We start from the raw sequence: 17,692 nt of genomic DNA on the forward strand, positions 1-17,692 counted from the left end.
TAACAGGTTAATTTTCATATCCATAGGTAGAAACACAGTTTTAGAAGCACATTTTACTTAAGGATATCACATTATTGTACTCTGAAAACCTTTCCCAACCCTAAGAATTTTAAAGGTACAAGCACTATTGCTCTGCTTCGCAGAGAGGGAAACTGAGTCACAAAGGAGCTCTGGCTTAGATGAGGTTAGCTGGTGTTCATCTTAGAGTCAAAGTTAAACTTCACAATCCCCAAGAACTCAAGCTCAATAGTACTGTGACCTTAGGAATTCTGAGTTCTAAAAGTATGGCATTTACATGATTAAGATGGAAAAAAAAAAAAAAAAGCAAAGGGAAAAGTCCCAAGGTCGAGAATAGGAATTTCACTAGTTAAATATATGCTGGGCATGCATGTGTTCAAAGTCAGGAGTTTGGAAAAACCTTATTTCAGAAAGTATGATCTCCCTTGATGGTGTAGCACATATGAGAAGCATAAAGTGCTTGTGAACAGACTTTAAAGAATTCTTCGATCTCTTGTCTATCTAGAGTTAAGTATTCTGAAATGCAGTGCAAATTTATCCATATTCTTATTGATAATATATGTTCATACTAATGCTAGACGTCTAACGACCGAGCCTATGTATAAATAGTGTCAGGATATGTATTCATGCCAAACTTCTGCTTAAATAGAAGCTAAACCTTTACTTCCTTTATCAGTGACTCTTGCTCAGTATGACACTAGAATTAAGAGGTATTCAACACGAACAGGGTTGATCATTTTTACAGAATTTCAGCATTTGTTCATTTTTTAACATAAATCCAAAATCTGAAAATTACCATTTCAATTAATTGGACTTGTTCTTGTCCATGCTGGCAATGTTTTAAGTTGAAGACACTTTTTTGATCACACTGGGATGACATGTAGGTCAGCTCATGTGTTTTAATCAATCACTAGCTCACAGTTGTATTATCTGTGCCACAATAGCTTTCAGAAAAAAGTACATATTAGCCAAAATTTAATACTCTTATCTCTAAAGGTCACTTTATCTTAAAAACAAAAAGCAGAAACATTTGTTACTGATTTTTTGAAAAAACATTTTAAAACTTCCCTATTAGGTATTATTTATAGTTTAATAAAATCCAGCACCTAGGAAGAACTCTCTGTGACACATGATGACCCTTGAGAAGTGTGCAATTCCCACACAACACTCTACACATGCAATAGCATGGCGGCTGGTCAACCACTGACCTTCCAGTGCCAACCGCACATCACCAAAGGAGAACGTACAGCTCTCTTCTCCGTGAATTTAATAGATGTAGAGAATCATGTAACCTTACAATGGGGAAGGACCTTTAAAGTTATAAGTCCAAATTCCCACCTAGAACAGAAACGTTCCCACTGCCCCCGCCCCGACCGTGAAGCCCCCTGCCATGGAGCATCCCTAGAGGCCTGCTCCAAGGCTGAGCACTTCCTTGGGCAGCAACAGAAAGGGAAAAAGAAGTGACTGGTGTTGAATTCCTTGGACAGTGTGTGCCGAGTGACTTGGCTACACGGCACAGTGACTCTGCAGGGAAATCTGATTCTCTCCATTTCACAGAGATTCATGTGGTCCAGGGATTAAGTGAGCTGCCCTGTATCACACAGCTTTGAGTGAAAGGGCTGAAGTGAATCCCATATTTGACAGACACCAAATTCCATGCTCTTTTTACAGTATTGCTTCTTGAATGAAGAAGTACAAAATTAAAATATGCTTTCTATCAGCATCTACCACTGGCTCCAATTTGCAAATTGTATGTATAACCCATATTATATATTGAAATACACCCTTCTCTTCACCTACAGTGCCTCCTGGATCAAACGCAATGATTTCTGGTTCTACATTTGCCCTTTGGTCTTCCATGCCCAGCCTTTTCCTCTGTTCCCAATAAGTCATTCTCCATCTAGCATCAGTGTGATTCATTATTTAATTATTATTAATTATTATGATTATTTATTTATAGTAACTACCTCAGATTGAAGAGTTCGTGGCACAGGGCAGTTAATTCCTCACCCAGATGAGAGTACTTCATGTGAGCAACTGCACTCACCAAAACTTCCAGATCGAGCCCAAATCTGCTTTACTGTAGTTTCCAGCTCTTGGTCTCAGTTCTAACCCTCCTCTATTCTAATTAACAGTTGTTCAGAGCATAAAGTTTCATTAGAATCCTGCTTTAAAATCCTTCTGACTGGCAGCCTGGAAGATGAGGGAATGAGCAACACCTCACAGTGGCTGTCTAAACCGTAACCCTTCCCCGGGAGAGAAGACAGAATGTGCGTGAAGATAGAGCTCTGTATGCCAAGGTCCAAATGTACAAACATACAAACACAGAACTCCAGCCACTGTCCTGAGAAAATAAACTTTGAGATTAGGCACCAAGTGAAAGCTGGCAGAGCTTGGATTTCCCCCAGAGCATCCCTTACCGCTGCATGGTGTATCACAGGGCAGCTTGAATAGACCAAGAACATCTCAGGAAGGACTGTCTGGGATGAGTGCACATTTTTTGCGTATTGAAGAATTTGGTTTACATACTTCAGATAAGTTCAAGTCATACTCCACTCTCCTATCCTTCTAGCCTGTAATTTATAGAAACTTCAATGCCCCCACAGGACCTATGTATGAAGGGATGGGACTGTATAGGCAGGATATTATTGCCTACCAGCAACCACAGGACCCAGCATCCACCGTGCCCTGTGGAACAGCCCTCCATGAACCTGAGTGGCCATGGGGTGTTCTCCTCCTGCTGCTGGATCAACCTTGATCCTCTCCTCTCAACTCAGAGGCTGGTAAAGGAAGGGAGTCCACTAAAGTTGGAACGCTGAGGGTGTGGCCCTTGGGGAAGTCAGGGAAGGTCAGCCGAGTGCACAGAGCAGCAAGCCTCCAGGGGGGCCATCAGGCAATTGGCAGGCTCCAGGCAACATTGGCCGAGGCTTCATCCTCTGTGATCACAGAGCACGTTCACCTCACATGGCAAGCACAGCTTCTTTTGTTCTCTTAGGTGGCTGAGCCTTTGGGAATGAAAAGGCACAATAACAGGCTGCAAAGTCCTGCAGATTGTTTCTGTCAACAGCAGCTCTCTGTGTGAGTCGTGGTCCCCAACTGCATCTTCACAAAGTCTTTTAGATACAGACATAGGTAAGTACTCACCCTGCAATAAAAGGGCCATGAAAACGGAATAAGCCAAGCTAAAGCCGTCATCATCGGCTACCGCCCTCTCTTGAAAGACGCTTTATGTTCTCAGTCCTTCAGCAAGTCTCCAGAGAAGTCTGTCCATTTGCATGAGTCACGCTCCTCCTGTCAGTGGGTGGAGGAAAAGCACAGATGGCATTATTTGAAAGCAAAAGCCGACTTTCAGCAAGTCCCTTGTTTCTTCCACAGTGGAGTCCTCCTCAGAATGTGAATGGGGGACCATGACTACAAGCCCCAGTATCTAGTTCTCAACCTCAAAATGGGAGCTTAGCGACCAACGGAATAGCCTCTACAAGTATCACCTGTAGGCCGCCCTGCAGGGTGAATGCAAACAACCTTCACTTCTCTGTTTGGCTGCACACATTTAGAATGCCCTAGAACATTTCTCTCCTGGCAACACCAAGCCACCAAGTGGCTGCTGGCCGGGCCATTGTCACCCTCCAAGGGTTCCCTGAAGCCAGGAGCCCAGCACTATCTGGGCTAGGGGAGGGGGTTTACAGGACGAAGAAGCAAGAGCTACTTTCTGGCTGCCCTGAGGACTATTTTCCAGAGAGGTACTAGCTCAGCACCCATAGCGGTGGAGTTTGAAATAAGAAGCAAGCTAAGGCCAAGCCTTTGGAAATGGATCTCAAAAACTTAACACACAGATGTTTTCAAACCTTATTGCGTAGCGTGAAGATATGATAATGCAGATTTCAAGAGGCTCTGCCTACCCCCAGAGACTCTGCTGTGGCACAGAAAACTGAGGAAACTGTATTTTAGCAAGCCTTGCTGGGCCCATGGACATATGTAGTCTGAGGAAAGATGTTGAGAGACACGTTATAAAGCAAAAGCAGAATCCAAGGGTGGCCTGAGACCAAATGGCCAGAGCCAGAGCACAGCATACAAATGAGGTCTGAGCTGACAGGAGGGAGAGGCAAGAAGTATGTGGGTTCAGCTCCTGGAACATCACTTACTTTTATTCTGGAAGCCCCTGGTTTGTTAGTCCAATCCTGGTGCAACACTTGAAATATGAGTAGGTCGTAGGGAATGTCGGGGACTATGAAATCTTCCTTCTTAGATACAGACTCCTAATTTATAGAGTTGAGAGTCTACTCAAGAGTAAGAGGCTGGATTTATTGTGGTAAAATATGAAGGATGTAACATGATAGCTCTTAAAAATCTCCTTACATATTTTCATGGCCCCGCCAGTAATTGCCTCCAGAGGCGAGGCCCCCTCCCGCCACGGGTCAGGGAGGAATCCCCTCCTGGAGGGGCTTTGAGGCCAGGCAGGGCTGAAGAGGGTGGAAGGCCAGAACAGGTCACAGTAGCACAGACAGAAGACAGACATGGGTGGGTCCACCTGAGGCCAGCTGAGGGGTCAGAAAGCAAGGAAGCCACAGGGACAGCCAGAAGGTGGTGGGCAGGGTAGAAAGGAGTCAGGAACTCGCTCACTACAAACTCAGGAACCCCACTCCCCTTCCAGGCGACACTGAAATCGCTCAGAGGATAACTGTTCGTGCACAGCTTCCTCCCAGTGAAACAGAGACAATGAAGGGCCGCTGGATGAGTCAGCCTCACACCCATCTCGCCTTTTGTCCTCCTGGACTTTGCTGAGACAGAAAGATGTAGCCAAATTAGGACACTGCAAGCACCTAAAGTCTTGGTAGCCCTGCTGGCTTGGAATCCAACGCGTCCAGATTTTTTACCTAATTTGTGATGCTCCTTAAATCATTTTCTTCATCCATGAAGGATATTTATCAACACTATGGTGGCTTGTGCAGGGGACCACTAGTGGTTATATAAAGCCAGAGCCAGGCTGTAAAAACAGTTATCCTCTCAACTGGTTGTTGATGAGAATGAGGCAAAGTTCCCACTGTACTGGGAAGACCTCCGTTCATCAGGCATCATGCAAGTGCGGCATGATGTAGGAGGTATGGAAAGGACAACTCAGCACCATGAGGCTATAGGTTCTGCTGCTCCAAGACTCACCGAAGCTTCTCTAAGGAGCCATACTCAGACTGAAATCTGGAAGACAATTGTGTGTGAACGGGCCAAAGAGCAGGGAAGCAAAGTAACACAAGGAAGCCCAAAAACCAGAGTGGCTGGGCCAAGAGCACAGGGTCCTGGTGTGAGAGTGTCCTCAAGAGAGAAGCAGAGACCCGGCTAGAGAGAGCTTTGGGTCCAGTTAATGATTCTGCTCTTTTTTGTTGTTGTGGAAAAGAAAAGAGGGGAAAATGAATGCAAAACAGCTGAAGGGTTTAGACAGAGAAGGATCATGACGAGCTTTGAAAAAGATTACACTGTCCAGATGTAGTTGTAGGCAATGGACTGCAAGGAACAGGAGCAGATGCAGGAAATGTTTAGAGGCCATTTTAGTGATGCAAGAAAGAGACACTGAAGCTTGGACTAAGGTGCTGGCTAAGGATAAAGGTGGGTGTATGAGAATACCTGCAGGCAAAATTATCAGGGGGCAGACCACATTTGGGTAGTTGAGAGGAGAGTGTCAGCCCGGTGATTTCGTAGCATGAAGGGCACAGGGACAAGGGGTAAGCTGGAACTCGAAATTCAGAGTTCTGTTTTTATTATGTTAGGATTGAGTTCCAGCTACACTGAAGCTTCCAGAAGGCAATTCAATACGTATTTGTGGAGCTGATAAGAAAGTTCTAGAAAATTCCCATGTCCATGTCAGCTGCCCACAGGCACTCACTGAAGCGTGGTCCTGAGTGAGGGCTCAGGACTGAGTGTAGTGGAATGCCACTATTTTAAGCCTCAGACAATGAACCTGCAAAACATGCCTGGAGAGATCGGAAGGAAACCAGAAGACAGTGGATCTCGGTTATACTGGGTTGGCCAAAAAGCCCATTAGGATTTTTCCATAACATCTTATGGGAAAACTCCAACAAACTTTTTGGCCAACCCCATATTTAGGTAGCTTGAAATAGAGAGAAAAGATAGCTAGATATTCCAAGAGCTGGATAATGCTACAGTCTTGTGAGAACTAAGGAGGTCCAGAATGAGGAAGCAGGAGCCAAAGGGAATGGACAGCTGATCAACTTATGGTCATTGAGTTCATGGCAACTGAATTAAGAGATGACCATACAGTGGAGAAGGCAATGGCACCCCACTCCAGTACTCTTACCTGGAAAATCCCAGGGACGGAGGAGCTTGGTAGGCTGCAGTCCATGGGGTCGCTAAGAGTCGGACACGACTGAGTGACTTCACTTTCACTTTTCACTTTCATGCATTGGAGAGGGAAATGGCACCGCACTCCAGCGTTCTTGCCTGGAGAATCCCAGGGATGGGGGAGCCTGGTGGGCTACTGTCTCTGGGGTCGCACAGAGTCGGACACGACTGAAGTGACTTAGCAGCATACAGAGTTGGAAAAGAGAGGCTTGGCGGGACTCACTGGTTACTTGGGCCACTACGAGGTGAAGGCACAAATACCTAGGAATTCAACGGGAAAGAGAAACACGTCCCCCACTTTCCACATCAGAGGCTAGGCTACCAGGAATTCAGTGCTGAGCATTGTAGTTGGTGGCTGTTTTCAATCCCCAACAGAATATCATATGGAGAGGTTCACCAGTCATTGTGACTTGCAGAACTGGTACTTGGGAGGACTTGGGGCAAGTTCATGTGGGGTCACCAGCATGTTAGGAAGAGAGGGAAGTGAACAGCAAGGAGCTGTCAGGAGAGAAGCACAGATATGTCCCCAGAGTCTCCCTGCAGAAGGACAGAGAGCCTGGTCAGCACTTGGGACACAAGGGGTAGGGTGCAGAGTGAGGCTCCAAGATCCTCTGGGTGTGGGGGCATAGTTTTCACACACTGGCAGGAACAGAAGCCAGATGGAAGAGACAGGGGACAGAAAGGAGAGGGCAGAAGAAGCAGAAGCTGGCATGGGACCATCTGAAGGAGAATGGTGCCAGGAAGGGGTGGGGCGATAAATAGTAAATAGTCTGAGGGTTCAGTAGAGTCTGAGGAAGGGCATTTTGCATTTGTCTTGGTTGTGGATTCCAAGGAAGGAAAAACTTGCAAATGTTTTGTACTGTTGTGTGTTTTTAATAAAGTGGAAAAAGAAAAAAATACTGGGGTATGAGGAAGGAGAAAGAGCCAATAAATATGTGGAAAAAAGAAAAAGATCAAGCATACTAATTAGCCAAGATGCTAATTGAGACAATGAGACATTTTCCATCTCTAAGTCTAATGAATATAACCAGTTTCTCCAGGCATAGCCCTGGGGATTAAAATAGGATCAGATATCACAGGACAGCAGTTTGTCTTCATACCGTCAGACCTCCTGGTCCCCATTCTCAGCACATCTGGAGCCTTCTCTGGGCCCCAGTACAGCCTGGCCCTCTCGTTCCCCCTGGAGGGGTGGCTTCCCCCAGCCCGGGCTGCAGTTGCATGTGCAGTAACCTGCTATGGAGGCCTCTGAAGGGCCCCCAGGGCTCCAAGAGGTTTGTCAGCACCTGCTCTCATTGCCAGGCAGGAGGACAAGCAGCCCATGACATACTGGTGATTGCCTCTAGTGACTCAAGAAGAAAAGAGATCAAAGGAGCCATATTCAAGGGGCAAAACCAAAGCAGAGTGAGCAGAGAGAGTTGGCGTTTGAGTTAACTGACCTGACCTGTGTGTTTGTGCACACAGCTGGTAAGCGGCAGAACCAGGAGGTGACCCAGGCTGTCAGAATCCAAAACCCAAGCCCATCCACCATACTCTCTTCCCTGCCTAAGTTCATTCCAAAGTCAGGAAGCAGTGGGAGGAAGTCAGCTGAGGGCGGGATGGGGGCTCCCTGGCACAGCTGTGGCACAGCGCTGTGCAGCTTGATTCCATCGAGTGTAACACATCCCGAGCATCGTCTCCCGTGTCCGCAGTCGGCTGTCCAGAGCATGCCAGCACGGTTGGTCATCAGACAGGAATGGAGGGCTAAATGAGTTGCAGGTGGAGTCTGCCCAGGTCACGTGCTTGCCACCAGGCAGACCTTACAGGGGAATCCTCCTCAACCTTCTTGGCCTCGCTCTCCTCTTACGTGCACTGGAGCAGGGGGAGAGCAGAAGGAATGAGATTTTTAGTCCCCTTTGGCTCCACAGGCTCTGAATCTAAGTTATTGGATGACAGTAAACTTCAGGAAGCATCATTTATGGGGCTTTCCTAGTGGCTCAGATGGTAAAAAATCTGCCCACAATGTGGGAGACCTGGGTTCGATCCCTGGGTCAGGAAGATCCCCTGGAGAAGGGAATGGCTACCCATTCCAGTATTCCTGCCTGGAGAATTCCATGGACAGAGGAAACTTGAGGGTTACAGTCCATGGGGTCACAGAAACTTGGGCACGACTAAGTGACTAACAGCATCATTTATGCTACATTACATGTGTCTTTAGGGGCTCTGTTGCTCAAGAGTAAAATGTGAAAATGAGTCCAGGGCCTTCAAACCACAGAGCACAAGAGAAATACAGAGAACAAGCGGAGCAACACCTGCCTAGCTCAGAACAAGCCAGATTTTCAAGTGGAGAAATGAGGGGACAACTCTTGAGCCTTTGCCTTACTAAATTCAGGCTCTGAGTCTGAGGGCCACATCTATGTAGGGAGTGAGTGATAACAGTCACTCGCTGAGGCTGTGACTGGGACTCCCAGCTAGAGCAGGCGAAGCTTTATCACCTGTGCCGAGGCACATCACTACAACAATCCCAGAGCTGTTGTCCTGCATGGCACTGAGTAGACCGGTAGACAGGAACTCCCTTCCGCCCAGAATTGGCTTATTTCCAGGTCTCTGGTTTTTTTAAGCAAAAACAATGACAATTTTCTGTCAGCTGTCATTTCCTAAGAACACTTATGAGGCAAAGTCTATGCTATAGTAAACAGGCTGGGAAGCCAAATGTCTCTGGCTCCAGCAAGCGTGTTAGGCATGATTCATCTGGCGAAAATTCTCTCTCTAAAGAGGGAAAACCAGGTTAAACAAGGGGCTGCACAAAGTTGTCTTCCTGTGAGAAACAAAAGCTTCGGCCAGCCCAGCCTGTCAAGCCAAGTTCAAGAGAGCTCGTCAACCAAGCCCACATGTGGCTTACACATGACTCTCCCTGATCAAACTCTTGGGGATGATAAGATGGTGGTGTGGTGATGGTGGTGGTGATGATAATATAATATTCCTCCAGAAATGCCCAAAACTTCCCAGTGCAGAGTATTCTCTGGGAGCAGCACTGTCCTGGCAAATCAATGCGACCAGAAGGCCTCGTAATCCCTCCAGGGCTCAGGGAGAAGGAGACGGCGCCTTTAAAGGGATGAATGAAGTACAGTGAGCTCCAGAGGTAGCTGAATTTGAAGTCATGGCCTGAGGAAGGGCCTGGGGTGGGTAGGAGGGTCTAGAACCACTGAGAGGACACAGAAAGCAGATGCCAAAGGAGAGGGCAGTCCAGTAATTTGGACATCCAAATCCAGGGCAGCAATGTCAAGCAGTGTGCCTTGGATCTCCTGAGCATGGCAATTTCACTCGGGGCCAAGATCAAATAGTTGACTGAGTGTTTGGGGTCTAAAGAAGCCATTATTATCCTGCCTGCTCTCATGAGCTGGGCCTACGTGCCCTGACCATCCTACCCCAAAAGCATAATCACACCCTTCCTAGGCACTTGAAACCCCCTTAGCCCACTTAACACTTTCTTTGCCACGGTCCATATCACTTTCTGACTTGCTTCATAATTTAAGGATTCCATCAGTTATTTGTTGGCTACACTCCACACATCCCCCAATTACAACATGCATCAGCTCCCAGAGGACAGGGGACGGTCTTGCTCACTGAGCTGCCCCCAAGCAACTAGAAGGCCCAGAGCATAATAGGTGTTGACAATATTTGTGGACGAATGGCCACTGTAGAGCTACAGGGACCTGAACTGGCCCACCTGGTGGTCCACACCATCAACTGCACCAATGTTTGCTGGGTAATCATTCAGCTGCAGCTCTGCATGCAGTTTTTCCTGCATAGACACAGACTCAGCCCTTCTATCCAGGCATGGTGCTCCCTCTGCTATTGATTGGAAACAGATGGAGTCTCGCCTGTAACATGACTGAACATTGATTTCAGTAAAGTAAGTGAATTACCAAAACGTAGTCATTACAATCTGTCTTCATCTTGGTGACATATTTAGCGAGCTGTTATAAACCAAAACTTGAAAAGTAAATGCAAATTTATAGACCTCTCAACTCTGCCCACAGGACCCAAATCTGGCAGAATCGTCATCTCTATTGAACTATTACAACTGGATGAGAGCCTTCTGCCCACAGATTTTTCTCTGAATACACAAGTAACCCAGCTAATGCAAGCTGCTTAATCATTCATCCTAGGACCTCAGATTTGGAAAGACACTTAGCGTCACCTAAACAAATTCCATCAGCTTAAACAGATGCCAGTGAATCACCACTGCTGCTCTTCTGCACCATGCGAAGGTCCTGCACAAAGAACTCTCCCCATTCCAACCGCAGTCCCACAGACAAAATAGACCATCATCTTCTCAAAGCTGAGTGAAACTTACAAAGTCTGAGAGGTTGGGCAACTTAGTGCCCAGGCAGGACAAGTAACGGGCAGAAATGATATTTGAACTCAAGCGTTTCTGACTCCAACCTATTGCCCCTGAATCCTGGAGCAAATCCTAGGTCCACAATACCTGAACTCATCAGTCAATTTTAATAACATAAAAGTGACATGAACAGACATTATTGCTTCCCAATATGATGCAATAGGAAGTGCATAGCATTCAGATAAAGTACTCTTGCCAAAAAAAAAAAAAAAAGCTTAAATTTAATAGAGATTTAATGAGAGGGTAGTAGCTGAATCCAGAATATAATACACTCTATAAGACAATGACTCATGAGCCAGCTACTTCAACAAATAAATGCATGAAAAAGGGAGGGAGAACTATTATTGCAAATTAAGTGAAATGTGGGGACTCTGTTTGGATCCTGAAGCCAGCAAAGCACCTGAAAAAGATATTTCAATGTAAATTTCATGTGATACCTATTAAAACATTAATGGCTGTTGTAGTAGGTATGAAAATAATACAAGAATTGAGTTCTAAAAAATAATTCTGTTAGAGAGACATACTGAAGTATTCATGGATGAAATTATAGAATATTTAGAATTTGCTTCAAAGGGAAAAAAAGAGTAAGAGGTAGATGGAGTAAAATAGCAAAGTTGATCACTATTGAAGCTGGGAGATAAATCAGGTTTCATTATACTATTTGTTCTGCTTCTGTGTATGTTTAATATTTTCCACAATATTTAATCGAATTTTATGGGGAATCAAAATTTTAATCCAAAAACAACATCATGTTCCATGAGAAAATGGTCAAGATTTTCCTTTGAAAAGCCTCCCCATTATAAGGGATAAAGTTATTGGCTTAGAAAAAAAATTAGAGTTTTCAACACAGTGAAGGACTCCTCAGGAATGTACCACAGAAACCAAAAGAAGATGACTAAGAGATAAAACCTCATGAAACTTAATAAAATATGTATGTTTAAAATTATTATTTAAAACATTTAAATGCATGTGATGGACTGGAAAATATTTCCAAAGTACATATCAGGAAAAAACTTAGAATTATCATTAAATTAAGAATCTCTTATAAATCTACAAGGAATAATAAAATACTCCATCCAAATAGGTAAAGGATATGAGCAAAAAGTTTGAGGGAAGAAAAGGAAAGAAAGATATAGAGATGGTCAATCTGTATAAAGGGAAAGCAAGAACAACGGTTCACTTATGATAAAATCAGCACAGATTTTAAAAGCACATCAAGGTCTACACATTACTGACAAAACTAACCTATTAAAACTAACCTATTAACTAACCTATTAACGAACATCCTATAATTCCCTTGTGGACAGTGAGCTCAGGGAGACTGTCCTTCCTCTTCACTGCTGGCAGGCCTGGAAACTGGCTCACACTTCCTGTTTATCAATGTAGGTAGCAAAAGTTACATTAATGCCTTCTGCCCCAGCAATTTCTCTCGCAGGTATTTATTCATCAGAAGTAAAAATCAGAAAGAGGTAACGTTGTCTACAGAGCTAGTGACAGTTTTCTTGAGCACTGTATGAAAATTATTAGTGCGTGACTCAGAAACTCCAGCGATAGCCAGAAGCTTGAACCCCAGTGCTGACCCTATTCTTATAGTTTTATTTTCTTTTTATCCCATAGGCTAAAAGGCTGCACTGAAGTCCATTGCTACTGAAAAACTGGAATGAATTTAGGAGACAAAGTATTTATGTTTGCCTATATATATGTCACCTGGGCTTCCCAAGTGGTGCTAGTGGTAAAGAACCCACCTGCCAAGGCAGGAGACTTAGGAGATGTGGGCTCAATCCCCGGGCTGGGCAGATCCCCTGGAGAAGAGCACGGCAACCCATTCCAGTATTCTTGCCTGGAGAATCCCATGGAACAACCCTGTGGTCCATAGGGTTGCAAAGAGTTGGACATGACTAAAGTGACTTAGCATGCATACATAAGCCACCTATTATAAACCTACTGGATTTAGTTCACTTAGTCACTGGATATCATTTTGTGCATAACAAAAGTAAATAATTTTAAGAAGGAAATTTTAAAATGAAATACATATATTAAAATATATTAAAAATTTAAAAATAAAAATAGCTTTCTTTGGTCACATCACCTTTTGAATCTCAGAATCTTAGTCTGTTCTGTTTGGTGAACACACTTGGACAGTTTTAGAGAATACACTCACCTACTCATCAATATTCCAGTTTTAGATCAGAATGGGAAATGTTCCCTGGCCCAAAGATAGAGCTAAATTCCCTAAGAAATATTCTTGGACTTCTCCAGAAAACTGATTTTCTTGAGCCCTTAGATTGCTTACTGAATTGACTTCACAGATTGACAATCGTAAGAGGGAAATTTACCAGTGACTGAGAACCTGTCAACTGGGGCTTCACTGCCCAGCTGCGTTCATTTGCATTTCCCCTGGAAGAACACTCCCTGTCTGTGCGGGAGGCAGGTGCCCATGGCTGCAGTTCTAGAGTGCCAGTGCTCTTTTCAGTGCAGTTAGAGGCCAGCTGCCATGGAAAGAAGGTCAGTCCAACACCTCCATGGAAGCCACAGCTTGAAAATCTAAACCCTGACAAGCAGATGCATGGACAGGACGATAGACTGAGTGGCCCATCTGATAAACCAATGAGACATGTGTGAGATAGATTAAGGAAGACTGGCGGTAAACAGAATGAGTGAGTCTGTGAGCTGATCCCCATGGTGAATTTGGAGGAAACGCTTTGATTTATCCAGGCTCAAATCTGAATGGAATGCTGCACTATTTCCAGAAACATGAGGCAGTGATTTGTCACCGGGAGAGGAAAGACTGGTGTTGACTTTTACGATGGAAACAGAGATTCCTGTCCCTGTCCCACCCTCCTTTATCAGAATGACAGTTAGAAAACTTGGCATTAAAATAAAAGGGACCAAAGAAGACATGGAGGTGACAGCTGGAGAAAATATCCTGTCAGTAAAATCTTGGGTGCAGTTCTGAGTCCTACGCCTCGGGATGCATTCCCGCTTTGGCACAGTCAGTAATACCAGAGATGTATTCACTAATCAATGAATATTTAGGGAAAGGCGATACTTCATCCAGAGAGCTGGTTCTCCATATGGACTACACAGTGGAGTCACTGAGGAGGTCTAACAGATACTGGCCCTGGTGGAACCCCCTCCCAGACATTCGGATTTATTTGGGCCAGTGTGCAGCCCAGGCTTTGGGATTTTTTTAACTCCGGGTGGCTCTGAGAGGCGTCCGGCACTGAGGCTCACTGAGCCAATGTGAAGGCCAGATGGTGCCATCAGAGGGAGAGCTGCCGGCTGTTACGGTGCTCCCTCTCTCCGTCCCTCAGTCTCTCACTGGTGTCAGTGAGGGTATTAACAAGTAGCAGCTCACATAATTGCCACTAAGGTGAAACAGGATTATCCATGTGAAAGCACTTTGAAGGTTTCAAAGCATTTCACAAATAGGATGCAAAAATAATTCCCAGTCCACATCTACTGAATAAGCTACTTAACCAGGCATCAGCCAGAATTTAAAAAATTTTTTATTTTGTATTGGAATATAGCCGATTAACAATGTTTTGATAGCTTCATGGGACTCAGCCATATGTATACATGTATCCATTCTCCCCCAAACTCTCGTCCCATCCAGGCAGCCACGTAACACTGGGCAGAGTTCCCTGGCACCAGCCAGGTTATGCTAAGAGGAATTAGGGGAAAATCATGTAAAATATATGCCAAAAATCATATAAAATATCCTCAAAATTGTGTGGAGTTTTTTTCCAAAGCACGAAAGCGAGGTGCATCTGATGGACTGTCCTGGGTGTGTGATGAGCATCTGTCAGGAAGTGCCTCTCAAGGGCAGAGGTGGATGCTGAGGGAAAGTAGAAGGAGGCAGAGAAAAGGGAGGAAGAGAAGCAGGCAGCGGGAAGGGAGAGACAGGACTGGAACTGAAGTCTTGGTTACATTTGCCTACCTGAATTATCCTTCTCCAGTTTAATAAATGCCTAATGCAGTGCTGAAGGGTTTTTGTTTTTTTTTCTAATTTTCAATCACAAAGACACATTTAAAAAAATATATGTATATTCTCTGTTCTTTACTGGTTTATGCACACAATTGATTTTATTAATGTATGTTTGACTTTCTGCCTAAAAGAGCTAAAAGTTTATGCCTGGAGAGTCCCGTGGACAGAGGGCCCTGGTGGACCACAGTCCATGAGGTTGCAGAGTCAGACAGGACTGAAGCAACTCAGCATGCATGCAAAGTGTTAACTACTGGGGGCTCCCTGGTGGCGCTGTGGCAAAGAGCCCGCCTGCCAACGCAGGAGACACAAGAGATGCAGGCTCGACCTCTGGGTCAGGACGATCCCCTGGGGGACGGCATGGCAACCCACTCCAATATTCTTGCCTGAAAAATTCCATGGACAGAGAAGCTCAGTGACTGAAGTTACATGCCCACATGTGACTACTAAAGAACAGGCATATGCGTGGCATAAACCTTTTTCAAACATAAGAATATGTCATATTTAAAACCCTGTAAGTTCATAGAGCACAATTTTGCACAAAAAAAAGCTTTTGTGCAAAAAAAATAGCATCAATTTATATTAAAAGATCAAACTTTAGTCAATGAATGGAGCAATATCAGGACCTATTCTCCATACAGAGTGAAGTAAGTCAGAAAGAGAAAAACAAATTTCATATATTAATGCATATATATGGAATGTAGAAAATGGTACTGATGAGCCAAGTAGAGAACAAACTTGTGGACTCAGCAGGGGAAGGTGAGGGTGGAATGAACTGAGAAATAGCATTGACATATATTCCCCATCATGTGTAAGATAGATAGTGGAAAGTTGCTATATAACAGGGGGAGCCCAGCCAGGAACTCTGTGATGACCTAGAGGGGTAAGCTGGGGGGTGGGGAGAGAGGCTCAAGAGGGAGGGTATATGTATATATACGGTGGTGGTGGTGTAGTTGCTAAGTCATGCCCAACTCTTGCGACCCCATTGGCTGTAGCCTGCCTGGCTCCTCTGTCCTTGGGATTCTCCAGGCAAGAATACTGGAGTGGGTTGCCATTTCCTTCTTCAATATATAGATGTATATAGTCATATATGCATATATATTATATATATATATATATATGATTGAGTTGTTGCACAGCAGAAGCTAACTGAACCTTGTAAAGCACTTTTCCAGTAATTAAAATATAAACATTAAAAAAAAAGAACCTATTTTCCAGAACTAACTAGACAGTCATTCTTAAGAAGATTCTGCCAGAGGGGGGAAAAATGTTATATCTATCTCTATATAAAGGTTCTCTCCAGAGAAATTTCTCAGAAATGTGGTCCTCATCTCTGAACACAGCGCTGTAGGTGCTGCCGGATTTGACTCCAACTCTCCCCCACCACGTTGCGGCTTTGGGGTTTTGCTCTCATGATACAGAAAACTCCTTATTTATTAAATGTGTTCAAAATAAAATGCAAAGAGCAAAATTTGATTCTTTCAAACTGATCACCATATCTCTCAGTTCCTATCTAAGCTATTTTAACAACCTCTTTCAAAATCATATGCAAAGAATTGAAATGATGAGCCCTTCGAAGTCTGTTTTCCAAAATCTATACTTTGTTTTCCCTCTGAAATTCAAAATTACCATTACCACACTACAGATATATAGTGCCTTTCTCTAGAAAGCTCTAGTGGCCAAGTAGAAATGTTTCTCTTCAGATCCAGGAAACGGCGCTTTATAATTAAATTGTTTTGAGCAACACAGCCTCGCGTGTTTTATACTGCAGAACAGTGATTTTCTAGTAGACGGCTTTGACAACACAGCTCTGTGTGTTTTATATTGCAGAACAGTGATCTTCTAGTAGATGGCTTCCATATTCTTATTCTGAAACAAGTTTTAGTTTTCCAACTTCAGTTAAAATCTTTAAAATGTTTGCTTTGGAAGGAATTGCTATACATGGGAGAAAGACTCATGAGCAATACCTTATCATTTAGGGAAAATATTCCATAAAGAAACTGGATTTCATATGGCCTGTTCTGTGTACGCAGGCTACAGGCTCAGCTGCTACACGCGTCATTAGGGTATTGCAAGTATCTGCTTTTCGTTACCGGGGCGCACAGCCCAGCCGCCTGCCTCTGTGTGCATTCATGCTGTGATTCATTGCAATAACAGGAATTTGCTGCTCTTATGATTGAGATAAATCAGCTTTGTGGTCTGGGCAGGCTTTTTGATAACCATGGCTCCACCTTAAATTTGCTACATGGTCTTAAGTCATCTGCAATATAGTCTGACTGAAGAAGCAAACATATACTCTATTATCTTAGAATTTTTTTTTAAGTAGTAACTGTGGGCCAGGAATTTAACTAATGCGTTTCCCTATATATTAATTCATCGAATCATCACAATGGCCTTAGGGGATTTAGCCTTTTCTTATTTTCTTTAGATAGATCAAGAGATTGCTATCCTCAGTTCAATAGCTTGCCCAAGGCACACCAGCTGGTATGAAGCTCAGGTGGGCCCCAGGGCCCTGTCTCTGAACAACTTTTCTGATATACTCCCCCTGCCCCCCAACACTGCTGGATCCAAGGTGAGGGCTGGGATCCACCCCCGGCTCTTCACTTCTGTACTGAGGCCTAAAACAGCGGGGAGACTTGGCCTCCCACACTTTCCCCCACTCAACCAGCTATCTGCCCCTGGAGGGTTCATCACTGGCCATGGCATAGACTGGTCTCCGCAAAGCTGACAGGAGGCCAGCCAACCCAGAGGTTTCTACTTGGTCACTCCTTCTAACTAGGAGTGCCATCTGGGACTTCTCTCTCTCCTTTCTTCTATCCATTTTGTATTTACTTCCACAATAGAGAACTTTAACATCTTCTGTGCTGGGTGCTTGGTTGCTCAGTTGTGTCCGACTCTTGGTGACCCCGTGAACTATAGCCTGCCAGGCTCCTCTGTCTATGGAATTCTCTAGGCTA

At 44.4% G+C, this 17,692-nt stretch overlaps 1 long non-coding RNA gene across 1 annotated transcript in view; it reads right to left on the minus strand.

Annotated features, from left to right (window-relative positions):
• Window positions 1-6,445: 6,445 nt before the first annotated feature.
• LOC123333133 overlaps window positions 6,446-17,692 on the minus strand; it is a 28,907-nt gene continuing 17,660 nt past the window's right edge. Inside the window, exon 4 of the long non-coding RNA XR_006550275.2 lies at window positions 6,446-8,217. This is a non-coding gene — a long non-coding RNA (uncharacterized LOC123333133). The remainder of the gene's footprint in view (window positions 8,218-17,692) is intronic.

The sequence above is a fragment of the Bubalus bubalis genome, chromosome 4, assembly GCF_019923935.1.
Source record: "Bubalus bubalis isolate 160015118507 breed Murrah chromosome 4, NDDB_SH_1, whole genome shotgun sequence".
Classification (NCBI taxonomy): domain Eukaryota; kingdom Metazoa; phylum Chordata; class Mammalia; order Artiodactyla; family Bovidae; genus Bubalus; species Bubalus bubalis.